The sequence below is a fragment of the Xenopus laevis genome, chromosome 4S, assembly GCF_017654675.1.
Source record: "Xenopus laevis strain J_2021 chromosome 4S, Xenopus_laevis_v10.1, whole genome shotgun sequence".
Taxonomy (NCBI): Eukaryota; Metazoa; Chordata; class Amphibia; order Anura; family Pipidae; genus Xenopus; species Xenopus laevis.
The window spans coordinates 46,544,777-46,570,875 of record NC_054378.1 but is presented as its reverse complement, the minus strand read 5'-3'; the positions used below and the strand labels follow the sequence as shown (position 1 = coordinate 46,570,875).

Here is a 26,099-nt window from a genome sequence, read left to right as displayed (position 1 = left end):
TTCAAACACCAGATTCACACGTGTGTGTGTGTCTGTGTGTGTGTGTTATGATTAACATATAACTGACTTAACTGTGAATGAACGTGATAGGAAGCTTATATTGTAAATTCCTGTGGGGCAGGGACAGATGTGAATTGGGTATAATCTGTGTAAAGAACTGCATAGAATATGAAACACCAACAGACAACGTGCAATTATAAGTCTCTCCCACATGTCATGTCATGCAAAAACAGTTGAATTTTAGCTAGACAGCTGACATGACTATTGAGAATTATGTATAGAAAGCAAGAGATAGGTTACAGAGTTATATAAATAATCAACTGCCCTACCTACCTCCAAAATGACTGTTTTAGAGATGGAAGACAGCATTCCTTTCATAGAAGATAACTCTTCCTCCACAAAAAATAAATTGTTGTATCTAGGAAAAAAAGTTTAAACAGTTAGCAAGAAAAGCTAAGTATTGGGAAAACAGGTCCAGAAGATAAAATGTATGTTTCAATGGCATTCTTGAACTTTATAAAGACTTGCTTGCTTTACTACTATCAGACTCTCTCTCTGGTAACTGATGACTCCCTACCTAAGCTAAAAGATGATTATGCGATATTCAGGGAGCAGAGTTCTCAGCCTTATCAAATAAAAGGACAATGAAAAATATCTATAGCCAATTATCCAGATCCTCTCTGACTAAGAGCATATCCCTTTCACATCAATTAGCAATGGACACTTGAACGATTGACTGACACTACGGGGAATATTTACTGATGTGTAAAAATACAGCAAAGAAACAACATTCAAATTCACCACACATCAAAAGGAAAAAGGTGCACTTATCATGCATTCTACTTTTCTAATGCCGCCAAATGTGGAATTTGGAAGGCGCACAAACGTTGAGGAATTTGCTGTTTATTTTACACAATGTTTAGGGTGAAAACACACAGGGCCACTAGTAGCAGCTACAAAAAGCCAAAAAATGATCCTGCCATAGACAATACTAAGACTTGCTTCTGCTAAAACACATGTAGTGTTTTAGCTAACCAATAATCACTATTGTCTATTTTGTAGATGTGACAAGTAGCTGCTACTAGTAGCTCTGCGTGTCTTCACCCTTATCACCTTTTTTGACAAGACTCCATTTACACAGCATAATAGATAGGCCCCTTAATGTGACATCAGAGCTCACCACAAAAAATCTCATCCCCTTTCTAGTCATTCCTATAAGTGTATTTATCAAATGGTGAACTGTAACTTTCATTGATAAATATGCTTCTTAAAAATCAAAGTGTTTTTTTTTGTGGTGAGCTCTGATCTCACATTTTAATAAATCTACCCCTAAATCTTCTGCCACACTGGTTCATTAGAGAATGCAGAACATGTTTTTTAATGTTTATTTTTGGTTTCTTTTGTGCTGACATTTACATATATATTTTTTTCTATGGATAGATAAACTGAATATGATCTCTTTTGTGGCATAGTACATTTCAATTGTTTATAATGATAAAATCAAAGTCATATTCTGGAACATAAATTAAATTAATTCTCTTATGTAAAATCTTGCCAGCCAGTTGGGTCGAAGACATGCAAATGAAGCAGGAGAGGAAAGGAATGAATGTGCAGTAGCTCTTCGGTCCAGAACTTCCTCCTTGGGCTTTCATCACATCACACAGGCAAAGATGTGAGAGATCCCCTCCCTAAGTGGAGAACAGAAAGAAACTTAAAGTGATACTGACACTAAAAACTACTTTTTAAAATATGAATGTATATTAAAAGTTACCTATAGGTCATGTTGATCGTTTTTTGTGGAGAGGATTGTTTTTGTAAGTTGAAGTTTCTAAACCTGACTGTTTTGCCAACCCGACTGTCCCATCTCAGCCTGTCAGTTAAAGTTTCTAATGCTAATGGGCTACTGCTGCACAAATATGGCAGCCCCCTCATATAGGAACATGGGGCATCAGACAGGTACTGTAAAAGCATTGTGCAAATACTTTATGGCAAAGTTATAAGTAGCTTTCAAAGGCAATATTATGACAGATGTAAAAAATTGTTTAAATTCTGGTGTCAGTATCTCTTTAAGAGCTTCTGACCTGCAACTAAAGTGATCTGTAATTTAAAAAAAAGTTTTTTAAATAATAAAGATGATTAAGTAAAATGCTTTAATGACCCAGACTGTTTATGTTTGAACAGATGTTAAAAGGTGAACAACCCCTTTAACAAATAGTTAATCAATTGAATTTCTCTTTTTTTGACCCATTTGCTTAATACCGTTGTTTCTCAAAACAACCTTTGACATCAAGCCTAATTTCTCTTACTAAGGTGATAACAGATCCCAAAATGGTTTATTAAAACTCCTCTGAAGCATATCACCCCTAGAAAAAAGAGCCTTGAAAAAGGAAGATCTGGGAAGTAGTAGTATAAAGATTATCTACATTGCAAAATAGGTTAAAAAAAATGCACTGGTTGTAATTGGCACTTAAAATAGGATTTATGTACCTACCGTAGTGAGAGTCGCAGATGTGTTACCTGTACACATATGAAAGTGTCTAAGAAGTTTAAGTCTACAGTAACAGGAAAAGAATTTGTAATTAAAGGATATATTAATTGCAACACTGCATTTGTGATCTGTTTGATCAATTGTTTGAAGTGCTGCAAGCAATATGTCGGGTGTACTGGTAGAAAACTGAAGGAGAGAGCGAGGGAACATTTGAGTCAAATTAAGAACCCCAAAATGATGGAGAAAAGTAATGTCACCAAGCACTTTGCAATATGCAGCGGAGGGGATGTAAATCAATTCTCCATACAGGGAATAGAGAGGGTGAGATTAGGAATAAGGGGAGGGGATCATCAGAAATTATTAGAAAACAGGATTTTTGATACTCACCGTTAAATCTGTTTCTCTGTGGTCGATAGGGGGACACAGGGACTATGGGGTTAAGCTCCACCCTCCAGGAGGCAGGACACTTATTCAAATGAAAAAGGGGGCGTGCCAGTACTGCGGCTTAACCCCAGGCTAGAGCCAATGTATTCAGTTGGTACCAAAGACCTGCTAATCAAAAAGAAATAAGGAATGCTCATATGAATATTAACGGCAGAACAGATAACTCAGGAAGAAAATCCACCCAAACCAAACTGGTCAAACAACTCGCATAGGGCGGGAAGCCCTGTGTCCCCCTATCGACCACAGAGAAACAGATTTAACGGTGAGTATCAAAAATCCTGTTTTCTCTGTTGTCTCAAGGGGGACACAGGGACTATGGGGACTTAACAAAGCAGCCCCAGAACAGCAGGGTGGGAGCGAGATAAAAAGAGACACATTATTGCACTACCGAGTGCAACACCTTGCGGCCAAAAGCGGCTTCCGCAGAGGAAAACGTGTCAATTTTGTAAAATTTTGTGAAGGTGTGAACGGAGGACCAGGTAGCAGCTCTGCAGATCTGGTCCAAGGACGCCGAGTTGCGCCAAGCCCAGGAGGCTCCAACCGACCTCGTGGAATGGGCTCGGACGCCCTCAGGCGGAGATTTACCTTTGGCTAGGTAAGCCTGACGAATGGTCTCCCGTAACCATCGAGCAATGGAAGTCTTGGAAGCTGCCAGACCTTTGCGGGCTCCAGAAGGCAGGACGAACAGATTTTGAGACAGTCGAAAATCCTTGGATCGCTGAATATACCAGCGCAGCGCTCGAACAACGTCCAGGCCATGAAGTCTACGCTCCTTGTCGTTCTTGGGATCAGGGCAGAGCGAAGGCAATACAATCTCCTGATTAATGTGAAAGGACGACACCACCTTAGGCAGAAAGGACGGTAAGGTGCGAAGCACCGCTTTGTCTTTGTGAAAAACAAGGAAGGCAGGATCGCAAGATAAGGCGCTGAGTTCAGAGACTCTCCGAGTAGATGAGATTGCCACAAGGAAGACAACTTTCCAGGTAAGCCATTGTTCAGAAACAGTCCCGAGAGGCTCGAAGGGGGGATCCAACAGAGCATCCAAAACAGTATTCAGGTCCCAGCCGGGAACCGGTGGACGGAAGGGAGGACTGATGTGCGCTACGCCTTGGAGAAAGGTGCGGACGGAGTCATCCAGAGCCAAACGGTGTTGAAACAATACGGAAAGAGCTGAGACTTGAACCTTTAAGGAACTGAGTTTCAGGCCCAACTGCAGCCCCCGTTGAAGAAAGGACAGTACTCTAGGGACGTTACAGTCAGTGAAGGAAAAAGGGCTGGTGAAGGGAATTGCGGTCTCGTTGCACCAATTCCAATAGTTGCGCCAAACTCTGTGATAAGCTTTAGAGGACGTAGGCTTGCGTGATTGCAGCATAGTAGCAATGACATCCTCCGCTATTCCCTGTCGTTTCCAGATGGCCGCCTCAATAGCCATCCCGTCAAAACGAAGAGGCCCGGGTTGTGGTGGTAGATGGGGCCCTGACGGAGTAGGTCGGTCCGGAGGGCTAAGCGAACTGGCGGAGCTACGGACATGTCCCGGAGATCCGAGAACCAGGTTCTTCTGGGCCAGAAGGGAGCTATGACCATGACAGTGGCCGGAGACCGCTTGATCTTCTTTAGCACTCGTGGGAGCATGGGAAGAGGCGGGAAGACGTAGGCCAGGTCGAATAGCCAACGTTGAGTCATGGCGTCCACCCCGGCAGCGAGAGGATCCCCGTGAGCGAGCGAAGAAAGTGTTCACTTTGCGGTTGGTCCTGGAGGCCATCAGGTCGATTTGAGGACGCCCCCAACGATGAACGAGGTCCGCAAAGGCTTCCGGGTGAAGTTCCCATTCCCCTGGGTCCAGTAGATTGCGGCTGAGAAAATCGGCTCGTGTGTTGTCGACTCCCGGGATGTGAATGGCTGAGAGTCTTGCCGCATTCGATTCTGCCCAACCCAGAATCTGTTGAACCTCCGCCAACGCTGCTCTGCTGCGGGTTCCTCCTTGGCGGTTGATGTATGCGACTGTGGTGGAGTTGTCGCTTTGGACTCTGATCGCTTTGGCCCGGAGAAGAGAGGACCAGTGCCGGAGCACCAACTTTACGGCGCGGAGTTCCAGGACGTTTATGGAGAGTTTGGACTCCGCGGGAGACCATAGACCTTGTGCGGATAGGGAGTCGAATGTGGCGCCCCACCCTAGAAGACTGGCGTCGGTCGTGAGAATCGTCCAATCCGGCGTCGCCCAGGATTGACCCCTGGCGAGATTGCTGGGCTTGAGCCACCACTGGAGAGATAGCCTGGTGGATGGCAGGAGAGTCATCTTCTGAAGGAGAGATCCCCTCTTCCAGGCAGTGAGAATGTTGGCTTGAAGTGGGCGTAGGTGAAGTTGAGCAAAGGGCACCGCCTCTATGGTGGACACCATCGAACCCAGGACTTTCATGGCCAGGTGGACAGTGGGGGACTGAGAATGCAGTAGGAGTCTGGTCAGAGAGTGTAGTTTCTCCTGTTTCTCGAGGGGGAGAAGGACACGTTGTGTGAGAGTATTGAACTCGAGACCCAGGAAGGTCATCTGGTGACTGGGCAAGAGGTTGGATTTCTTCCAGTTGATGGTCCAACTGAACTCCTGTAGAAGGACAATTGCTTGTCGGAGATTCTCCTTGCTCCTCTCCGCTGTGCTGGCCTTGAGGAGCAGATCGTCCAGATAAGGGGTCACCGAAATCCCCTGAAGACGCAATGCTGCGGCCGTCACCGCCATGAGTTTGGTGAACACCCTGGGGGCTGACGTGAGACCGAAGGGGAGCGCCACAAACTGGAAGTGATGATTCTTGAAGGCGAACCTCAGAAACCGATGATGAGGAGGCCAAATAGGGACGTGAAGGTAAGCATCCTTGATGTCGAGGGACATCAGAAATTCCTTCGACTCCATGCCCCGAATGACTGATCGCAGGGTTTCCATTTTGAAACGAACCGAGCGGATGTACTTGTTTGAGGAACTTCAGGTCTAGTACCGGCCTGAAGGACCCGTCTTTCTTGGGGACTAGAAAGAGGTTGGAGTAGAAACCGGAGAAAGTCTCTGACGGGGGCACCGGTACAATGACCCCACTTCGTTCCATCTTGGAGATGCAATCCAGGAAGGCCCGACCCTTGGAGGGACTGGTTGGAATTCTGGACATGAGGAATTTCGTGGGGGAAGGGACGAAAAATCTAGATGATAACCCTCTGTGATGATCTCGTTGACCCAGGCGTCTGAGGAGTGTCGACTCCACACCTCCCGGAATTGCAGAAGTCTTCCCCCAAGGACTGCTGCGGTTCCAGAGGGGGTGGCCCGTCAGCCTGAAACTGGCTTGTCGGAGGAAGACTTGTTCTGGAATTTAGAATTTTTCCAAGTTGGGCGTCCCTTATCAGAAGGTTTGGAGCGAAAGTTGGAGCGTCGAGGCGGACTGTATCTTCTTGAAGATCGTCCAGATTGGCCACGAAAAAATTTCCTTTGACGAAAGGACTGAGTAGGTCTATTCTTAGCTTGTGGAAGGAACGTGCTCTTTCCCCCAGTGGCTTGGGAAATAATTTTTCTCGAGTTCCTCACCGAAAAGTCTCTGTCCCTTAAAGGGAATAGAAGTTAGGGACTTCTTAGAGCTGAGGTCAGCAGACCAATTTTCAACCAGAGAGTTCGCCTAGCGGCTACTGATAGAGCTGAAGTCCGTGCGGTGATCTGTGCGGTATCTAGAGTGGTTTCGGAAAGATAGGCCGATGCCTCAGCGATAGATTGAACAGACGAGACTAGGTCCACTCTGGGAACACCCTCCTGAATATCAGTAAGGAGAGAGTCGGCCCATGCTTGAATGGCTCTGGCTACCCAGGCCGATGCCAGGACTGGGCGAAGGGTAGAACCGGCCGAGGAGTAAACGGCTTTTTAGAAACCCTTCAAGACGTCGGTCAGATGGGTCTTTGAATGCCGCCGCGTCTGTGACTGGAAGTGTAGTTGATTTTGACAAACGAGAAACAGGGGCATCAACTGTGGGAGGCATAGACCACTTGTCAACCAATTCCTTAGGAAAGGGTTAGGATTTAGAGAACTTGCGAGTGGCTTGAAATTTTCGTTCAGGATAATTCCACTCTTCTTGTATGATAGCTAGGAGCTGATCGTGAGATGGAAAACAGATGGAGGATTTGTGTTGTCTCTTGAACAAGCTGGAGGATTGAGCTTGCTCCTTTGACTGAGAAACCTTCAACACATCAGACACACCCTTGATGATATGTTCAATATCGTGTTGAACCTCATGGCCTTTAGCCTCATCTTCAAGTTCCTCTTCATCCTCCGACGACAGTTCGGAGGGGAGGAGTTCACCCTCAGAGTGAGAGGAATCCCCACCTGCGGTTGAACCATCAGAGGGAGTATGGGTCCCAGTGTGTGGTTTGGAAGGCTCTGGTCTCTTGCGTTTTGCGCTGGATCTGTGGCCCAGTCTAGATAAGGCTTTCCCCAAATTATCTGCAATAGCAGGTAGATGTTGAAGGGAGGCTAGAGACTGTGAGAGTTGAAGAGCCCACAGAGGAGCAGGGGGTTCAGAAGAGGGCCCAGCTGCGCTGTCCTTGAGGAGTGGTCATCTCCTGATGGGGGACCCGGTGATTCTGTGTGAGGAAAATTAGAGCCCCCTGAGACAGGTACAACAGCAGCACCCTTGGAGCAAGATCTGCAGAGAGGATCCCCCTGCCCCCCTGGTATTTTGGATTGGCAATTCTTGCAGGCAAAATAGGTGATCTGTCCTGCTGTTGCTGGTGCTCTGCCCCCCCCCCCGCCCTGGGGAATAGTCCCCCAGACTTACCTTCTGCCATGAGCAGTGCCTGTGGTAACCTGCTGAAAACACTGGCTGTGTGCACTAAAAATGATGATTCTTGAAAAAAAGGTTAAGCAGCTTGTTCTCCAATCACTACAGAACGCTGCCCAGGAGATGCGCTCCAAAAACGGCCACTTTTGAGGCAGAAACAGGCAGAGAAAAGAGGAATGTGCGCAGGTGAATGGAAGCACAAAAAATGGCCGCCGCATAGCAAAAGGGCGCGAGATGCGGCGTGAAAGAGAGGCTTGGAACGCGGTTCCGCCCCCTTCCCAGCCATGCGTTCCAGAGGAAGCGCGCCGAAGCGCAAATGGGCCCAAATGAATTGAGGAGCCAGTAGAAACACCCCCTGAGCAGCGTAAAGGGGAAAAAACCGACCCTGGAAGGATGAAGGAGGGGGGGGGGGGAGGCACATCAGGCGACCTGGGAGACAAGGCAGCACGGACCCTACGCAGCACAACAGCCAGAGCAGGATTAGAAGAGGTAGGGGGGAGAGCAACCAAGGTGAGATGAAGTAATGCTTTGTACTCACATGCAGCCGCACTGTAAGGCCCTCTGCTCTCCCTCAAGGAGTGCAGGTATGCCTAACCGAGTCTGGTATAGCCTAGAGGCCAGGGAATGACTCCAGTGGGGCTCCCACGGAGGGGGGTGTACGCAACAGAAACAGGTATCCCTGATTGTGGTAGCACCCCTGTCTACTTGAAGCTTGCAGGATGTCCATCCTCCTAGTAAGCAGGACACTTAAAAACTGAATACATTGGCTCTAGCCTGGGGTTAAGCCGCAGTACTGGCACGCCCCCTTTTTTCATTTGAATAAGTGTCCTGCCTCCTGGAGGTGGAGCTTAACCCCATAGTCCCTGTGTCCCCCTGAGACAACAGAGAAAAGAGAGAAGTTTATTGGATTTTTCATTTAGGAACACGGTTGCCATTAGGACTTAATTATGAATTTGACGTGACGTGTTACACCTGAATGTTTATAATGATAAAGGAATATACTTATTATATAATACTAATAATGGAATGCAGCGACAATGATGACAGTGTATACACTCGATATAATTCTGGTAATAATGGAATTTGTGCAAGGTTAGCGATTAACTAATTGGTGTGTAACGTTTATATACTGCTAAAATACAATGTTGTGCAATAACTAACTTTATGGACTGTATAGATAGTGAATAATTTGAATACAATGTATAACTTTAAACTATTATATAACTGAAATGGTACATACACCCTGTATAGAGCATTATGGGTTAACAAATACGAAGCAGGGATAATTGCTTGTGACCCTTGATTGGTTTTAAACAAAAAAAGGGGCGGGATCACTTGGGTTTAAATTCTGTACTCGACCCCTTACTGACAGATACACCTATGACTAAGCGCCGGAGGGTGCGAAACGCGTAAGGTGGGATATGTGGGGTAGTATGTACTAGATACTGTTTTAATGTGAATAACAATAAATTAATATTTTTTTACTTGAAGAGGCCTTGGGACTTATATCGTTTTTTGATATAAACTTTTCTGCCCGGTACCAAACGTTAGGCAGCTCTAAGTGATTGTATATACCCAGGGCTTGCTGCTCCTATCAACAGAAAACTGCAGAGGCCAGTGAGCTACACAGAGGGATCCTGTTCATGCTTATTCTTTATTCCCGCAGCTGTGCATACACAGCAGAGTGAAAAGTCATACTTTAACAACAGAAGAAAAAAACAGCTATTTCACAACAATGTGCAGTTATGTCTGAAGAAGTGGAAAAAGAGAATCACTCTGTGGTGATCTCTGGAAGAACCCTGGGCCGGTGCAGTTTTCTGTTGACAGGAGCAGCAGCCTGGGTTATCTGTTAAGTAAATAAAATCACTTGGGATGCCTAAATTGTGGCACCCTCAAGTTAAAAAGACTTTCCTTCCCCTTTAACAAGGGAACGCGAGTCTCCTCTGCTCGGCTTAGCCTCCAGTCTCCTAAATGTAAAAGAAAAAATATTAATTGGTTACAACATCTCAATTCCCCTACAAATATTCTTTGTTGGGGTGATTGTATAAGCAAATGTCAAATCTCTGACAAAGAGAAATTGTTTTATTTTCAACTACCCCTTTGGTTCAACAAAGCCCTAGTTTAAATGATTCTCTGATTTACACTTTCCCCATTTCATTCTTTAACAAATATATTTCCAAATTAGGCTTTATGCACAAACAGTGATTTGTAACATTCTATCAGAGAAAATCGATAACCCAAACGATTGCTTATTTTGATTGGTCACAATACAACCTTTCATCTTCCTTAAGTCCAAAATGTTTAAACCTTCACTATTGGATAAGGATTTTGAGAGGGGGCATAGAGAATTTCCAGACCTTATACGAAAAAAAATTCCTTACAATTTAAATACATATCAGTTTTTAATTTAAAAGTAATTTTATGTTACGTTTCTGAATGTTTTGCACATTTTTGTCCCAAGTTACGGAAAACAAGTGGATGATCTGAAACTAATGCCTGCCCAAAGTGCCAGGGCTCCAAAGGCAGATATTTACCACTGTCTATGGTCTTGTCCATTGATCAAAACAATTCTGGGAGACTGTCACCTCCTTTGTAAATTCACGCTACCATTTTCAGATACATCTCACATCTTTGTGGGCAATCTTGGGAGACACAGTATTCTTGGTTATCAACCCTCACCCCATCACTTGAAATGACGATTACTAAGCTTGATTTTGCCTATCACATGGATTGGCTGGAAGCCACCCTTGAACATAGAGCACTAAGTAACTGCCTTCTTTGCTACCTGGACAAAATATGTACAGACATTACCCCACAATCAACAACAGGAAACTTCCTATGTATTTACTACCTGGTATACAGTATTGTCCGAGGACTTGGTAGGGAGAAATCCCTTACCAAATAAACAACTCAAACACAAAAGAATACTTATAAATGTCCTGATAGCATTTTATTTCTATACAATGCCAAGTGAAAATAGGTATAGCCCCTAAGGTTGCCACACAGCTGATATTTGACTGGGCTAGCCAGAAAAACACCAACTATAACCGGGGCTGGTATTACTAATTTACCGGCAATAAAATGGGTTATTCATCTGCCAAATAATTTCTTCAATTCAGTTGTTTTTAGATTGTTCCCCAGAAATAAGGAGAATCTTCTCCTTCCCTCCCTACAGTGGTTCGTTAAAAAAAACTTTTAAACATTCCCTCTCATCTCCCACAGCTTACAATTGCCCAATACGCCTAGTTCTGCACCCCGATGTGCCATAGCCTGCCCAATCCCGGCTCCGTGACATCACCACTTTGCCCATTTCCCTTGATTTTACCAAGCAGGGACTTCTCATTCAGGCCAGAAAAATCTATACGAAAGGAGGCAACTCTAACCAGCCGAAGGGAAAAAAAAACTGTAACTATTTTACTGTTTAGGACAATCAGATGTGTAGTGTAAGTTCTGGTTATTGGGTGTAGGACGAGGAATGTGTGTAGGCCTACTCCAATTTACATATGTATCCTATTCACGACTGTAATGTCATATTTCATTAATTTTGTATGTATTTTTTGGTGCAAATTGAGATTTTTTTTTAAAAAAAAAACAAAAATTACATCTCCTTTCAATCAGATAAACATTTGGTTGAGAGAAAAAATGTAATTAAGGGTAAGTGCACTGTTGGTCTTACTACCCAGTCACACGTTTACTGGGGCACTTGATTTTAAATGCACTAAAAACTTTAAATGCTAATGGCTAGTGGTAGGACTTGCGTACAATGAGGGGCCTTGACATGGCACATGAGCTTACATATTTTGTTCCAATGTGTGGTACTAACACTCATTTTTTTGTAAATACACACAATTAATATTAAAGGCAAACTGTGTGCTTGGTATTCTCTCTCTGTACAAATATTGGCTTTTATCGTTATTGCAGCTGGTCAATTCCAGAGTGTGGGTTAGACTGAGTTGCTGGCACAAGGGTGCTTCTAGCAGCTGCTCAACTCCAAAGTGTGGGTTTAGACCAAGCTCCGGCGATTTCATTCTGGTTTGTATCAAAATTAGATTCATTCAATCCCATCTATGGAAAAATATTCTCATCCCACAGAATCCACAGCAAAAAAATGCATCATGAAGTCTCTGCAGAATCCTTAGTAAATTCTACTTTTATAAACTACTTTCTAGAGTACTGAGAGAACAAAATTACAGATTGATCCCTTTGACATACAAAGGATTTAACTTTCATTCAAATAATTGGCAAATACCTTAACAGCTCTCCCAAATGTGTTTTTTCTTTACCTCATTATTTACATCTACCCTGGGAATGTCTCAATTCAACATTTTGGAAAGATATTCAAGATCATTTTCTCAATTTTCATTATCCTCTCGATTTAATCTCATGGGTATTGATAATAAAAACTGGTTTATCCTCTGTAATACGTCATTCTTGACAACATACTAAAATACCTCAAATTAACTCTAGCTGCAGCAAGAGTGGTTGTTTCACCTTTAAGGTAACTTTTTTGTATGTTACAGAATGGCTAATTCTAAGCAACTTTTCAAATTGGGGTCACTGACTCCCATCTACAAAACAAATGCTCTGTAAGGCTATAAATGTATTGTTATTGCTACTTTTTATTACTTATCTTTATGTTCAGGCTCTATACTATTCATATTCCAGTCTATTATTCAAATTAGTGCATGGTTGCTAGGGTAATTTGCATCCTAGCAACCAGATTGGTGAAATTGCAAACTGGAGAGCTGCTGAATAAAAAGCGAAATAACTCAAAAACCACAGATAATACAAAATGAAAACCAATTGCAAATTGTCTCAGAATATCCCTCTCTACATCATACTAAAAGTTAACTCAAAGGTGAACCACCCCTTTAGTAAGACTTTATCTGTATTAAAAAAAAACTTTCTACAAATATAGCTATCGCATTACAGGCTTCATAGTATACAAAACTGATTAAAATTGAAAATAGTTTTACAAAAAATGGATGAATGAGAAGGATAGGATAAATGGCATCCTTTAATGCTCCATAGATATTAAAGGGGACATATACCATAATTTTGAACTGTAGCTTAATCAATTCTTTTTGCAATAAAATTGAATAAAACATTTTTAGATACCTTTTGGGTCCACTTTATTTGTTATCTTAGCATTTCTTATCACGCTTCTCCCTTTCTCCTGATTTCCTGTCCTGTTACAGCTACAGTAATCCAGGGCAGCCGTCGGCCATCTCTTTTTTCACTTTCACTGAGCAGCAGCCACTCAGAAGGACTGGGCGTGCATTGGTGGGAGGTGCTGGTTGCCGATGTCATCTAGGCACTATGTCAATCAAAATACTTAATAAGGTTGTGTCCAAAACAGTTTCTGGAAATCCCCTTTTAAAACCGACCCACAGGAAGGCTCGTTCTCCTTGAGCTTAGTATTCAAACGACAAAATAAGTTGAATTAGGGAACATTTGAGAAATATAGAGAAAGGTATAGAAACCCATAGTGTATCTAAACATTTTAAGGCGGTACATAGATGTAACCCCAAGGGTCTAACATATTGGGTGTGGAGGCATTAAACAGAAAGTGGAGGGGGGGAAACATTGTAGAAGATACTCTAAGATGCGAAAGCAGAAGGATATATAAAATGGGAACATTCGAACCTAAGGGCCTCAACATAGACTTCAATCTAAGGTCCTTTTTAGGAGAAGTCTTTATCTAAACTTATGTACAATATACCTTCTTGATATATACAAATTTTATAAAAAAAAAAACTCCCTATATATATGTAACAAAAATGCAAATTTTAACTAATAATGTGGAGGGATTGAGTATACCGGTAATAGATTAGGTAATTTTTAAAGGTATAAATAATCATAATTAGTGAAAAGCCAGGTAAAAGAAATTTAAAGATCTCCTGAATTCCTAATTGTAAATTAATTCTCTTAATGGATAATACCATGAAAGAACACTGAAGCACTTAAACCACTTGATGCTGTGGGATCCAATGCTGGGGACATTCAAAATATGTTTGTGCTAGTGGGAAAGTATTAATAATTTGCAATGTGGTAAGCGGAGTGGACATTAGGGTTTAGTTGCTATGGTAACGCACCGCACTTTTGGAAAGGAAGTGCAGGGACGCATGACCTAGGCAACCAGGATCCGTAAAAGGAGAGAACCGCATACTTTAGAATTTGAGCCTCTCAGGAAGTCGTATATCGACGAAACGTGTCAGGTGAAGGCTGTAGACGTCATCTCCAAGCGCCGGAGAATCCATACACAGACGTGGCAACACCGCTGGTCAGGGTTGAACCGTGAACACTGGGGTCCTTGATATACTATGGCGAGGAAATTTTGATGACTCGATATGCCTGTATTAACTACAAATTTGTGAGTGCACAATTTTAAGTATTTTTATCAGTAATAAAAGTTTTTACACTATTACTGCTCCACATCTTTTTACAGCAAGGAATTCTATTTGGAAGCTACAGCTCGTGATTTTGAGTTATATGCTGATTATATTTTTAAACATTTGTGAGTACCCACCTATTACTGAACACGTGGTGTGTAAAGATTAAAATAGGCACACATTTAAGATTACAACACTCACAACTAAATACTACACTATAAGATCTCTCTATGCCATATTCTCTTCTCTCCTAGCTATTTTTAGCGCTGACCCTCATCAACTTACTATGTCAATCAAGCCTGGGTCCTTCTCAGTGCTGCTTGCGCTTTCCCCGCCCACTCACCCAGCTTCGACCTCGCACTGCCCCGCGGGTGGCGGACGGGTGCGGGTTGAGCTCTTCTCCTGCCCTCCCTGCCCGCCACGTTCAAATGCCGGCATCCAGCATCTGCTCGCCCCGCCCCTTTTGTGACATCATTGTGATGTCATCTGTGGGGCGGCGCGGGTCTATAAAAGGACCCCGGAAGCGCGGGTGGGCGCGGGCTGCAGCAGGGCGGGTTAGGGTCGGGTGCGGGTCACACAAGCACAGGGCATCGAACAATTAGGTTGCGAGTAGGGTTGCCACCTTTTTAACATTTCTTTACCGGCTGTGGGGGCGGGGACGCAAAGGGGCGGGCGGTGACGTCAAAATGGGCAGGGCATGACGTCAAAGGGGGCGGGGCCGCGCCACGGACACTAAACGAACCACAAAGAAAAGGTAAGTTCAAGGGGATTGGGGGCAGGCCGAGGGCTCTTTTTAATTGTATTACAAATTTACCGGCAGCTACATTGCCGGTAAATTTGTAATACCGGCCCTGGCCTTGGCCGGTAAAATACCGGCCGGGTGGCAACCCTAGTTGCGAGGGGAGCAGAATGGAGCACTGACAGGCACGCAAGTGAGGAGCTAGGAGAAGAAGTGATCCACTGATTTAAAGCAGCTGTATCCCAGCAGTGACACATTTAGCCTGCTTAAAGCTGAAACTGTTTAGATTTAACTCCACTCGTCCCCACCCCGCTCCTCCCCCTCCCCAATGAATTTCCCTGCACTACACAACGAGGAGTGGGTGGGTCGCAGGGGGCAGCAGTATAGAGGGAGAGCGCTTGCTTTACAAACAGCTTCAGCATAAATCTGTGCACGTAAGGGGAGGGTGGCTGGAAGACTTCCAAGCTGCATATAACTAGATATAGCGGCCTTGGACTTAGTAAAATGGGAAAAATCCATCAATTATGTTTCTAGAAAGTGGTAGAAAAGGGTTTACCCCCACATCCCAGGTGTCCAAAATGTGCAGCCTAAAGTTCCTAAACTACAGCTCCCAGGTGGCAGGGATATGGCAGAGAGATGGACATAGGACAGTTATGTGCAGACTGGGAACAGACACACAGGCAGGGAGATGGGAGAGTTTTCCAAGCTACAGCAGAGCTCAGCCCGTCAGTCAGTGCTGTGACCATTTCCTATGAGAGAATGAACAGACACTTCCACCTCTCATCAAAATTTTTTTTTTCCTGCATCACTGCATGGTTTGAGGAAAGATTAATCATATATCTGAATATGAAGGTTATGTAAAATGTCCCCTTTAATCTTATTAGAATCTAGCCAGTTAATATGTAATATATCCTACACAAGAAACTTTCATTTGGATGTTTAAATTCAGTCATATTCTTCTATACCATGGCACACATACTGTTTATTTAAAGGGGTGGTTCACCTTTAAATTAACTTGTAGTATATTATAGAATGACTCATTCTAAGCAACTTTTGACATGGTCTTCATTATTTATAATCTTTGAATTATTTGCCTTCTTTTCCTAATGCTTTCCAGCTTTCAAATGGGGGTCACTGACCCCCATTTAAAAACCACAAAAATGAAAACCAATTGCAAATTGTCTCAGAATATCACCCTTACATCATACTATGGGGCAAATTTACTAAAGGGCAAAGTGACTAATGCGGGGAAAATTTGCTAGCGTGACGTCATTTTGGTACTTCGCCGATTTACTAACTTCGCAACTGGCATAACTTCGCTATCGAAGGAGATAGACTCTAGCGGTACTTCGCTCCCTAATGCCTGGCGAATTTGCGCTCTGGCGAATTAACGTAACTACGCAAATTCACTAAGATGAGGATTTTACTGAACGTTCAATCTTGCGCCAGACTTGCCTTCGCCACCTCAGACCGGGAGAAGTGCAATAGAGTAGATAGGAGTTCCTCAAAAAATAAGTTGAAATTTTTTAATTTAATTTAAGTCCAAAAAAAAAACGCTGGCGACTTTTACTTTTTCAGGGTGATAGGCTGAAAAAGAGCATGAATTTTTTTGTGGGTAACCGGCTTCCCCCTACATTTCCTAACATATGGCACATAGTGGGCTCATGTGTAGGGCAATATAAAAACTCTATTTTATGAAGTTTTCCCAGGATTGTGTAGTGTAATGTATTTGCTGCAACATATACGTCCATTCAACTTTAACTTCCTGCCGTATGCAAATTAGGCAACGCTAGCGCAACTTCGCTTCACTCGGCGCAATTACGCTAGCGCAACTTCCTCGGCATCCTGGGCGCAACTTCGGATTTTAGTGAATTAGCTTTGTCCTGGCAAATCTACGCCTGGCAAAGTGTGGCGGTGTGAGCAAAGCCGTCGCTGGTGAATTTTCGGAGGTTAGTGAATTTAAAGGTGAACAACCCCTTTTAAGTGCCACTACACTTTACATTGGGATATTTATATGTCTTCACTTCTTGATCATTGTACAGTGTGGCTGTTATTCACATGTAGGTATGTATAAGGGTATAGGTTGCTATAAAGCGCAATACCCGGGTTTATTCTCGTCCCAACATGTCTAATAAAACTCTTCTGTCATTAGGAGCACGTGTTACCTGATGCAGCAGGGCCAATGGCCGCTATAAATCAGACTAATGGAACTGCGTCACGTGTGGGTGGCTTCTGCTTATTCTTGGGCCCTCCGAGTTACCACACAAAAGCATTATGTGTAAACAGCCTCCAATAACCCCCTAATATCAAGGACACACACCTTACACAGACCAGCAAGTATGTAACAGGTTCGCAGCCGCAAGGGAAGACTGAATAAAATCCTGCCCCAAAGAAAAATCCTAAAGCTAGTCAGCGTAAACAACTACTAAGTGGAGCACTGTAGTAGCGTACGGCTCCAGCCAATCCCCGCGTGACCGCCATTTGACGAAGGCGCCGAAGGTCACGTGACGGAGACGTTCGTGACGTCACCCACGGCGTCTTAGCTACTGGGAACTAGCAACTAACGAGGCAGCAGAGATGGCGTACCGCGGGCAAGGAGGCCAGAAAGTGCAGAAAGTGATGGTGCAGCCCATCGTATCCTTTTATTGTTCTGCTTGTACTTACCAATAAAACTATAATAACATCTTTAGCTCTTGTGTTGTGACGCTTTGTGCCGTGAGACTGAGCAGAGGCCCTGTTCTTATTGACATGGTTTATTTGGCGATTCATTTGTAATTGCCGCCATTGTTTCGGCTCCCAACACATACTGAGCCATTACATATGGGCAGTCTATAATATGAGTTGTACGAGTCTCCTCTCCTGAAACACGTCGGAGAGAGAGTTACATTGTCATCCCCAAAGGACAAACACTGCCTGTTAATGTAAAAGAGCAAGGAGAAAGATTACCTGTTAATGTAAAAGAGCCGGGTAACTTGCTGGCCGTATATCAATACATGAGTTTCAAAAATGATGTTTCAAAAGTCCGAGCCACTAGGGCAGAGGAAAGCTGGAGACAGGCCTGCTTTCACTGGAAGTTATACTTACAAATAACACGTGTAATGAATGTCTATTGGAACGTTGCTTAAAATGAACTTATTTTATAATTAATTATATGAGGGCAGTAGTAAACCATGATGACTCTTTTGCATGTTTCAGTATAAAGTTAATGCAGATGGGGTTTGCATTTGAAGTGACAAATAACATTCAGTGCATTGTAAATAAAAAAAAATTAATAGTGAATATATATATATTAGGCATGATACTCGAAGTTTTGCTTGGGAAAGCCCGGCAACAAAAGATGTCGGACTAGCGAAGCGTATAAAGGCTTAAAGTATAGTGTGAGTCATGAGAAACTGGAGTGTAGGAGGGCTGCACTTAGAGACACAGATTGATGTGAATGTAAGAATAGCCACGTATGATAAAGAGTAAATAAGAATCGACTACCGTGAGAATATGTAGAGCCTAGAGTTCCATCCCGAAGACGAATAGTGACAGGAGCAATAAAGTGATACATCTCTATATAGCAAGTAATACAAGTTAACTGGAAAGAGCAAGTAGAATACATAAAGAAAGCGAGCATATAGACGAACAAGGTGCGTATCGATCGATGTCAAAATCGAAAGTCGTAGTCTGGAATAAAAAGAGACTTGCTGAGAGCTGTGATTCTTGATAACGAGTGACCGATCTGGCCAGGTGGTAGGTATGAAGAATAAAGTCCCAGCGATCGTTGCTAAGAGATAGTATGAACCCAATCGGAGTAACCGAGAAATCGGAACACGCGATAAGCGACACGCGCAATAAGAAAAAAACTACGTCAGAACAGATATGAGTGGTAGACGATAGATTGTAGAACGAAAAGCGCAATAAGAGAGACAAATATGACGGACTTAAAAGATATTGTGGCACGGAAGTTCCGGAAAAATCCCGGAAGACAATACGAATGCTAACATTAGCAGCACGTACGCAATCAAGCGATGAAGCGAATGCTTTCGATCAGACTGAACGGCAGCGTAATCGATGAAACCTTGGTTCGCCTGGTAACAGCCGAATGCGAAACGTGTCGCGTACTTGTGATGGACACATCAAACAAATATAGCATATAGTATTGTTCGACCTTATTTAACTAGAGACCGTGAGAGTGCCCTCTGTTAAAACTAGTCGTGGCTTTGACACGTGACAAATTTAGGATTGGCACCCAGGCGCTAGTTCACGATGACAGGGCCTCCGGGATCATTTCGAAAGCTGTTCCGTTGGGAAGGAAGAGTGCAAAGGACTAGAATCCTCACTCAATAGAAATATATATATATCACTATAATAAGTATCGTCTATTGCAACTTGTGGGCAGGGCGCAGGCCTCGTTCACGATCGGAAACTTCCGGAATCATTGCCCATCAAATACTGGGGTGTCGTAAGGCATTCCAGAGTGTTCGCGATTAATAATACTTCAAACTGGAAAAGATACCGCACGTCTGCATTATGTGCAAAATTCAAAGTATAGCTATATCTGCAGTACATGTGAGGCGAGCGGCTTTAAGGATTTAAGGCATATAAAAGGTTGGTCAAATCATTGTAATACGACATCGTAAGTAAAATGGACGACGGCACATCGGCTTGTTTCGTTAGTGAACGAAAATTTCTAAGTAGTGACTTTATTCAAATTCATGGTCCAGAACGTTTCGTCCTACGCTCTGGGAACCTTTTTCAGGATTAAATAGTATAAGTTATAGTATCAATAATTATTATTAATATATAAGTGCGTTATGAGTAGTATGCGGACAGTGTCCAAAGGAGGACAGGAACAATCTCCGGACACGCCCTATGTATGGCTTAAGGTGATAGACGCCATAAACAAATTGTAATCTTATATTCTTTTCAACACACTATGTGCATCGTGGCCTAAGCGAAGGATAAAAACAGAACAAAGGCAGCACAACAAGCATATACACAGCCACAGCAGCTGGTGGTACATTGGGGGCTTGAGCCCAAACAATAGCCAGCTGGCCTTTAGATGCATGCAATTGAGCCATCGTCGCTGTTGAGGGCGCCAGCTAGTGAGGGGAACTTGGGACAGAGGGTACTAGCTGGCCACGACGTGGAGGTGCTTACTGGATACTACCGCGAATTGACAGTTGTTGTAGAACACAGATGGGTGTTAACACCGGGCAGTTGGTCTGAATTGCTTTTTATGAATTCAATGAACTAAGGTAGTTATGTAAGGAATGACATGCCACAATGTATGAAGCAGAAGTTTGTATAACTTTTTATTGAAACAGATAATTTGACGAGTGCTAACATTGTAAAAGTGGTATCCTGTCGGCTTGTCCAAGATAACAGCAGGTAAACACAAGGAATGTAATGTATTCACCAAGGTTGCACAGGGGATGATGGCTTTTTTATTGAATGGACTTATTCTGAAAGAAAAACCACTTTTTTGCAACTCCACAGCGACAATCAATGGTGAGGAACATAAGATATTGGGGCACAATTACTCACCTGTTATGGCCTGATGTATAAATGCACATGTGGAAGTTTTTATACTTGATCTTGGTTATGATGGGTGGCCTTTGTAAACTGGGAGGGTTAGCTACACAGGTTTTAAAGATAATGCTCAATTTACCGCACAATCCATTAAGTATTTTTGATCTTGATAAAGGCCCTAATGTGTGGTTCGAACAACGTTGGAAGTGGACAAGTGTTCTAGAAAAAATTAGAAGAAATTGGTTTGTTAAGGTGTACAAGAGGCGTGTATAAAAAGAGGATAAGAAAAAGGAAAGAACTATAGAAAAAGAAAAAAAAGGAATGGACCAACAAGAAGTTTGTTAGAAAAATAACAGGAATATTTCTGGTTGCACTAACTCCAAGGTGGTGCGGGTCGTCTTTGAACTCACTTAAATAAGCTTTGACCCAGAACCACCGTTACATGGAAGACCTGGTTTAGAGCTGGCACAGCTGTCTGATGTCCAGGTATATATATACTATATATTATATATATTTTAAATACTTCATGGGCAGGCTCGGACATAAGACATCATACAAAGCTCAAGGCCCGACTGCCGTGGGTGCAGGTTACAGATAAGTATAACAAAAGGGGTCTTTGAAAAAACCCGCAGCTCACAGACTTGTAAAGGGTGAAAAAAAGAAAAGTTGTTATTAACGAACGTTTCGGCTGCTAATACTAGCGCTTCCTCAGGTGTGAAATAACACAGTGCCAATAACATCTAATGTCGGTGGCAAAAAAAAAAAATTAATCAAAACTAGGTTGCTGACCAGATACGAACGGAATGCCAAACCAGGTGCAGTAGATCATGTCTGCAAGAACTGTGGCACGCTGGACTGGTCAGATTGGACCACAGAGTTGGTCAAAGTAATAACGTAATGTTCATCAGGCTGGAGACAAGTCTCGTACTAGAGCGACGATGGGGGCATGGGTGCAGGATTACCGAGATAGTAATACACGCGGCGGGGCAATTTGAAGGCAAACAGGTGAAGGGGGTCTCAGTTTTCGCTTAGTGGATGGACAGCCTCCAGTCTTCAGAGGGCGACATGGTGACGCATCTTTCCCTGCTCTGGCTAGTTACAGGTCTCTCCGGGTAAGTGGGATTGACAATTTAAAGACCAACCAAAGTATACATGCGGCTGGCTCAGTGCAGACAAGACTGTTTGAGTATCATAAGAGCACGCCGATGGCACGCTATGAGTCATCACGATATGCACTGAGATATTTCCACGTTACATGATAGCGCTGTTGAGTAACTGTTTTAATGCACACCTAATGTAGTGACGCATCCAGGCCTCTGATGACGTCACAAGCTGATGTTTGGCATGCGCTTTTTGTTTTTAGGAATAGAATTGTTACTGCAGGGGCACTGGTATATAATAGTATGTAAATATATAGTATTCTTTATATAGTATATAGGTAATACGTTATATGAGGTGAGATATATGAGGGTTCCTAGATATCTATAAGTCATACTTTAAATAAATCAATCGGGCACTCCGATTTGTGGATTCTGGTTATCCTCGCATATAATAAAGTGATTAATTATAATTCTTAGTTTGGATCACAGGTACAGAGTTAAACTGCTTTATTATTGACACAAGAAAGAAGGACAATAGATTTTGAAATAAATTGGATTATTTGATTGTATAATGGGCAGTCTTATGGGCGAGAAGAATGCTATTTATTCGCAATTTGCGAAGGCGTTCTGGATAATCGGGGGTTTCAGCAATTTACAGATGAGCCGATACTTGGTAATTAATTACATGTGTGTCCAGTATGCACTTGTTAAAGACACATAATATAATAACTTGGATGTTGCTTGAGGCGCCAGCTGGCCTCAAAGCAGAGTGCTTATTTTTGAAAAGTCCTGGCTTAGAGGGCAAGGTTATTCGTTGCATAAAGAACCGGGGTCGCAGTGGTCTGTCAAGAGGAAGAGCCCTTATAGCTAGGGTTGCGTTTCTGTCCGGAGTTTCCCATAGGGGAGCCTACGCAATAACACGTCTCAATCACACGTTGCCTCCCTTATTTGACATTCCCAGTACAGGGTGAAGCTGCTGTTGATTGACTCATTTTTTTTTGATGGTGTTCTAGGATTACACCTCCTGTGCCTGTTTCAGAGATCGTGACGGAGGAGTCAGTGGGTCTGTATGTGAAGCAGTGAATATGCAGGGTATTATGGGAAGGCTGCATCATTGGGTACGAGTAATTCGTTGCGGACTTGAGGTGGTGTAAAAAAATTTAAGATGAAAACATGGCGCATGTATTGATGATCAGTTACGCTTGCAGCAAATTATAGAGGTCCTTAGGTTTACTATGTGAAGTATATAAATTGTTACGGCCCGTGGGGTCATGTTAGGTGGATGGCTGCAGTCATATTGTTTCATCGAGAGTTTTTCATCAATTAATTTAGATATACAATGATTGTAGCCCACTTCTCTACTCACATCATAAATAGTTTTAGAGGAAAAGGAGAGGAGTGGGACATTTCTCCGCTACAAAGTTGAAATGGTTAATAATGGGGAAGGATACCATGAGTGGTTTAGGACAATTCATGAGAATTTGTGCTGTCTTTGTCTGTAGTGCAGTGTAGACATTTCTGACGAAGGCATGCCAAAGACGTTTGGTTGCCACAGTGCTTTTTGTTTACTTATTTTGATGCTGATGTTTGGTGTTGAACAGCCAGATCGCCTATGTTGGTGTAGTCTTGTCCAATTTGATGATAAAAAGTGATTACAAGTGTTCCTTAGATGGGCAGATGCAGCTTGCGAGGGCAGATAGATGGGTCTGTAATCCAAAAGGTCTATGTAGAGAACTGAATGACAATTGTGGGTGACTGTGTAGATAGGTATCTGCACTTCTCTTTTACCTAGGGCTTTGGATGAAGTACAGATGAATCTAGATGGGTTCGGAGATCGTCCGGGAAGAATCCATCTCAAAACAAACAGAAGATCAGAAAGAAAACCAATTGGGGTGCGGTAATTTAGACCTTTTTACATAGCTAGTGGTTAGTATCTAAATCTCTGTGTACTGGTGGTGGGTGCATGACTTAACATAAATACAATTTTTTTGGCCATTGAAAACAAGGGTGTATCCTGATTCCTCTTGCTATAATAAAAGGCTGGCGTGATATAACACTTTTTGCCTCAGGTACAAACGTTAGGCAGCTCTAAGTGATTGTATATACCCAGGGCTGCTGCTCCTATCAACAGAAAACTGCAGAGGCCCAGTGAGCTACACAGAGGGATCCTGTTCATGCTTATTCTTTATTCCCGCAGCTGTGCATACACAGCAGAGTGAAAAGTCATACTTTAACAACAGAAGAAAAAAACAGCTATTTCACAACAATGTGCAGTTATGTCTGAAGAAGTGGAAAAGAGAATCACTCTGTGGTGATCTCTGGAAGAACCCTGGGCCGGTGCAGTTTTCTGTTGACAGGAGCAGCAGCCTGGGTTATCTGTTAAGTAAATAAAATCACTTGGGATGCCTAAATTGTGGCACCCTCAAGTTAAAAAGACTTTCCTTCCCCTTTAACAAGGAACGCGAGTCTCCTCTGCTCGGCTTAGCCTCCAGTCTCCTAAATGTAAAAGAAAAAATATTAATTGGTTACAACATCTCAATTCCCCTACAAATATTCTTTGTTGGGGTGATTGTATAAGCAAATGTCAAATCTCTGACAAAGAGAAATTGTTTTATTTTCAACTACCCCTTTGGTTCAACAAGCCTAGTTTAAATGATTCTCTGATTTACACTTTCCCCATTTCATTCTTTAACAAATATATTTCCAAATTAGGCTTTATGCACAAAACAGTGATTTGTAACATTCTATCAGAGAAAATCGATAACCCAAACGATTGCTTATTTTGATTGGTCACAATACAACCTTTCATCTTCCTTAAGTCCAAAATGTTTAAACCTTCACTATTGGATAAGGATTTTGAGAGGGGCATAGAGAATTTCCAGACCTTATACGAAAAAAAATTCCTTACAATTTAAATACATATCAGTTTTTAATTTAAAAGTAATTTTTATGTTACGTTTCTGAATGTTTTGCAACATTTTTGTCCCAAGTTACGGAAACAAGTGGAATGATCTGAAACTAATGCCTGCCCAAAGTGCCAGGCTCCAAACGCAGATATTTACCACTGTCTATGGTCTTGTCCATTGATCAAACAATTCTGGGAGACTGTCACCTCCTTTTGTAAATTCACGCTACATTTTCAGATACATCTCACATCTTTGTGGGCAATCTTGGGAGACACAGTATTCTTGGTTATCAACCCTCCCCCCATCACTTGAAATGACGATTACTAAGCTTGATTTTGCCTATCACATGGATTGGCTGGAAGCCACCTTGAACATAGAGCACTAAGTAACTACCTTCTTTGCTACCTGGACAAAATATGTACAGACATTACCCCACAATCAACAACAGGAAACTTCCTATGTATTTACTACCTGGTATACAGTATGTCCGAGGACTTGGTAGGGAGAAATCCCTTACCAATAACAACTCAAACACAAAAGAATACTTATAAATGTCCTGATAGCATTTTATTTTATACAATGCCAAGTGAAAATAGGTATAGCCCCAAAGGTTGCCACACAGCTGATATTTGACTGGGCTAGCCAGAAAAACACCAACTATAACCGGGGGCTGGGTATTATTAATTTACCGGCAATAAAATGGGTTATTCATCTGCCAAATAATTTCTTCAATTCAGTTGTTTTTAGATTGTTCCCCAGAAATAAGGAGAATCTTCTCCTTCCCTCCCTACAGTGGTTCGTTAAAAAAACTTTTTAAACATTCCCTCTCATCTCCCACAGCTTACAATTGCCCAATATGCCTAGTTCTGCACCCCGATGTGCCATACCTGCCCAATCCCGGCTCCGTGACATCACCACTTTGCCCATTTCCCTTGATTTTACCAAGAAGGGACTTCTCATTCAGGCCAGAAAAATCTATACGAAAGGAGGCAACTCTAACAGCTGAAGGGAAAAGAAACTGTAACTATTTTACTGTTTAGGACAATCAGATGTGTAGTGTAAGTTTCTGGTTATTGGGTGTAGGACGAGGAATGTGTGTAGGCCTACTCCAATTTACATATGTAATCCTATTCACGACTGTAATGTCATATTTCATTAAATTTTGTATGTATTTTTTGGTGCAAATTGAGATTTTTTTTTAAAAAAAACCCAAAAAATACATCTCCTTTCAATCAGATAACATTTGGTTGAGAGAAAAATGTAATTAAGGGTAAGTGCACTGTTGGTCTTACTACCCAGTCACACTGTTACTGGGGCACTTGATTTTAAATGCACTAAAAACTTAAATGCTAATGGCTAGTGTAGGACTTGCGTACAATGAGGGGCCTTGACGTGGCACATGAGCTTACATATTTTGTCCAATGTGTGGTACTAACACCTCATTTTTTTGTAATACACACAATTAATATTAAAGGCAAACTGTGTGCTGGTAATTTCTCTCTCTGTACAAATATTGGCTTTTTATCGTTTATTGCAGCTGGTCAATTCCAGAGTGTGGGTTAGACTGAGTGCTGGCACAAGGGTGCTTCTAGCAGCTGCTCAACTCCAAAGTGTGGGTTAGACCAAGCTCCGGCGATTTCATTCTGTGTTTTGTATCAAAATTAGATTCATTCAATCCCATCTATGGAAAAATATTCTCATCCCACAGAATCCA

At 42.6% G+C, this 26,099-nt stretch overlaps 2 long non-coding RNA genes across 2 annotated transcripts; one reads left to right on the top strand and one right to left on the bottom strand.

Annotated features, from left to right (window-relative positions):
• Positions 1-9,657: 9,657 nt before the first annotated feature.
• LOC121393256 lies at positions 9,658-17,844 on the bottom strand. Its single transcript, XR_005960907.1, has 3 exons — positions 17,183-17,844; positions 12,850-13,048; positions 9,658-9,698 (listed from the first exon to the last, which is right to left on the bottom strand). It is a non-coding gene; the product is annotated as an uncharacterized LOC121393256 (long non-coding RNA).
• Positions 14,781-17,551, top strand: LOC121393255. Its single transcript, XR_005960906.1, has 2 exons — positions 14,781-14,877; positions 17,015-17,551. It is a non-coding gene; the product is annotated as an uncharacterized LOC121393255 (long non-coding RNA).
• Positions 17,845-26,099: the final 8,255 nt, after the last annotated feature.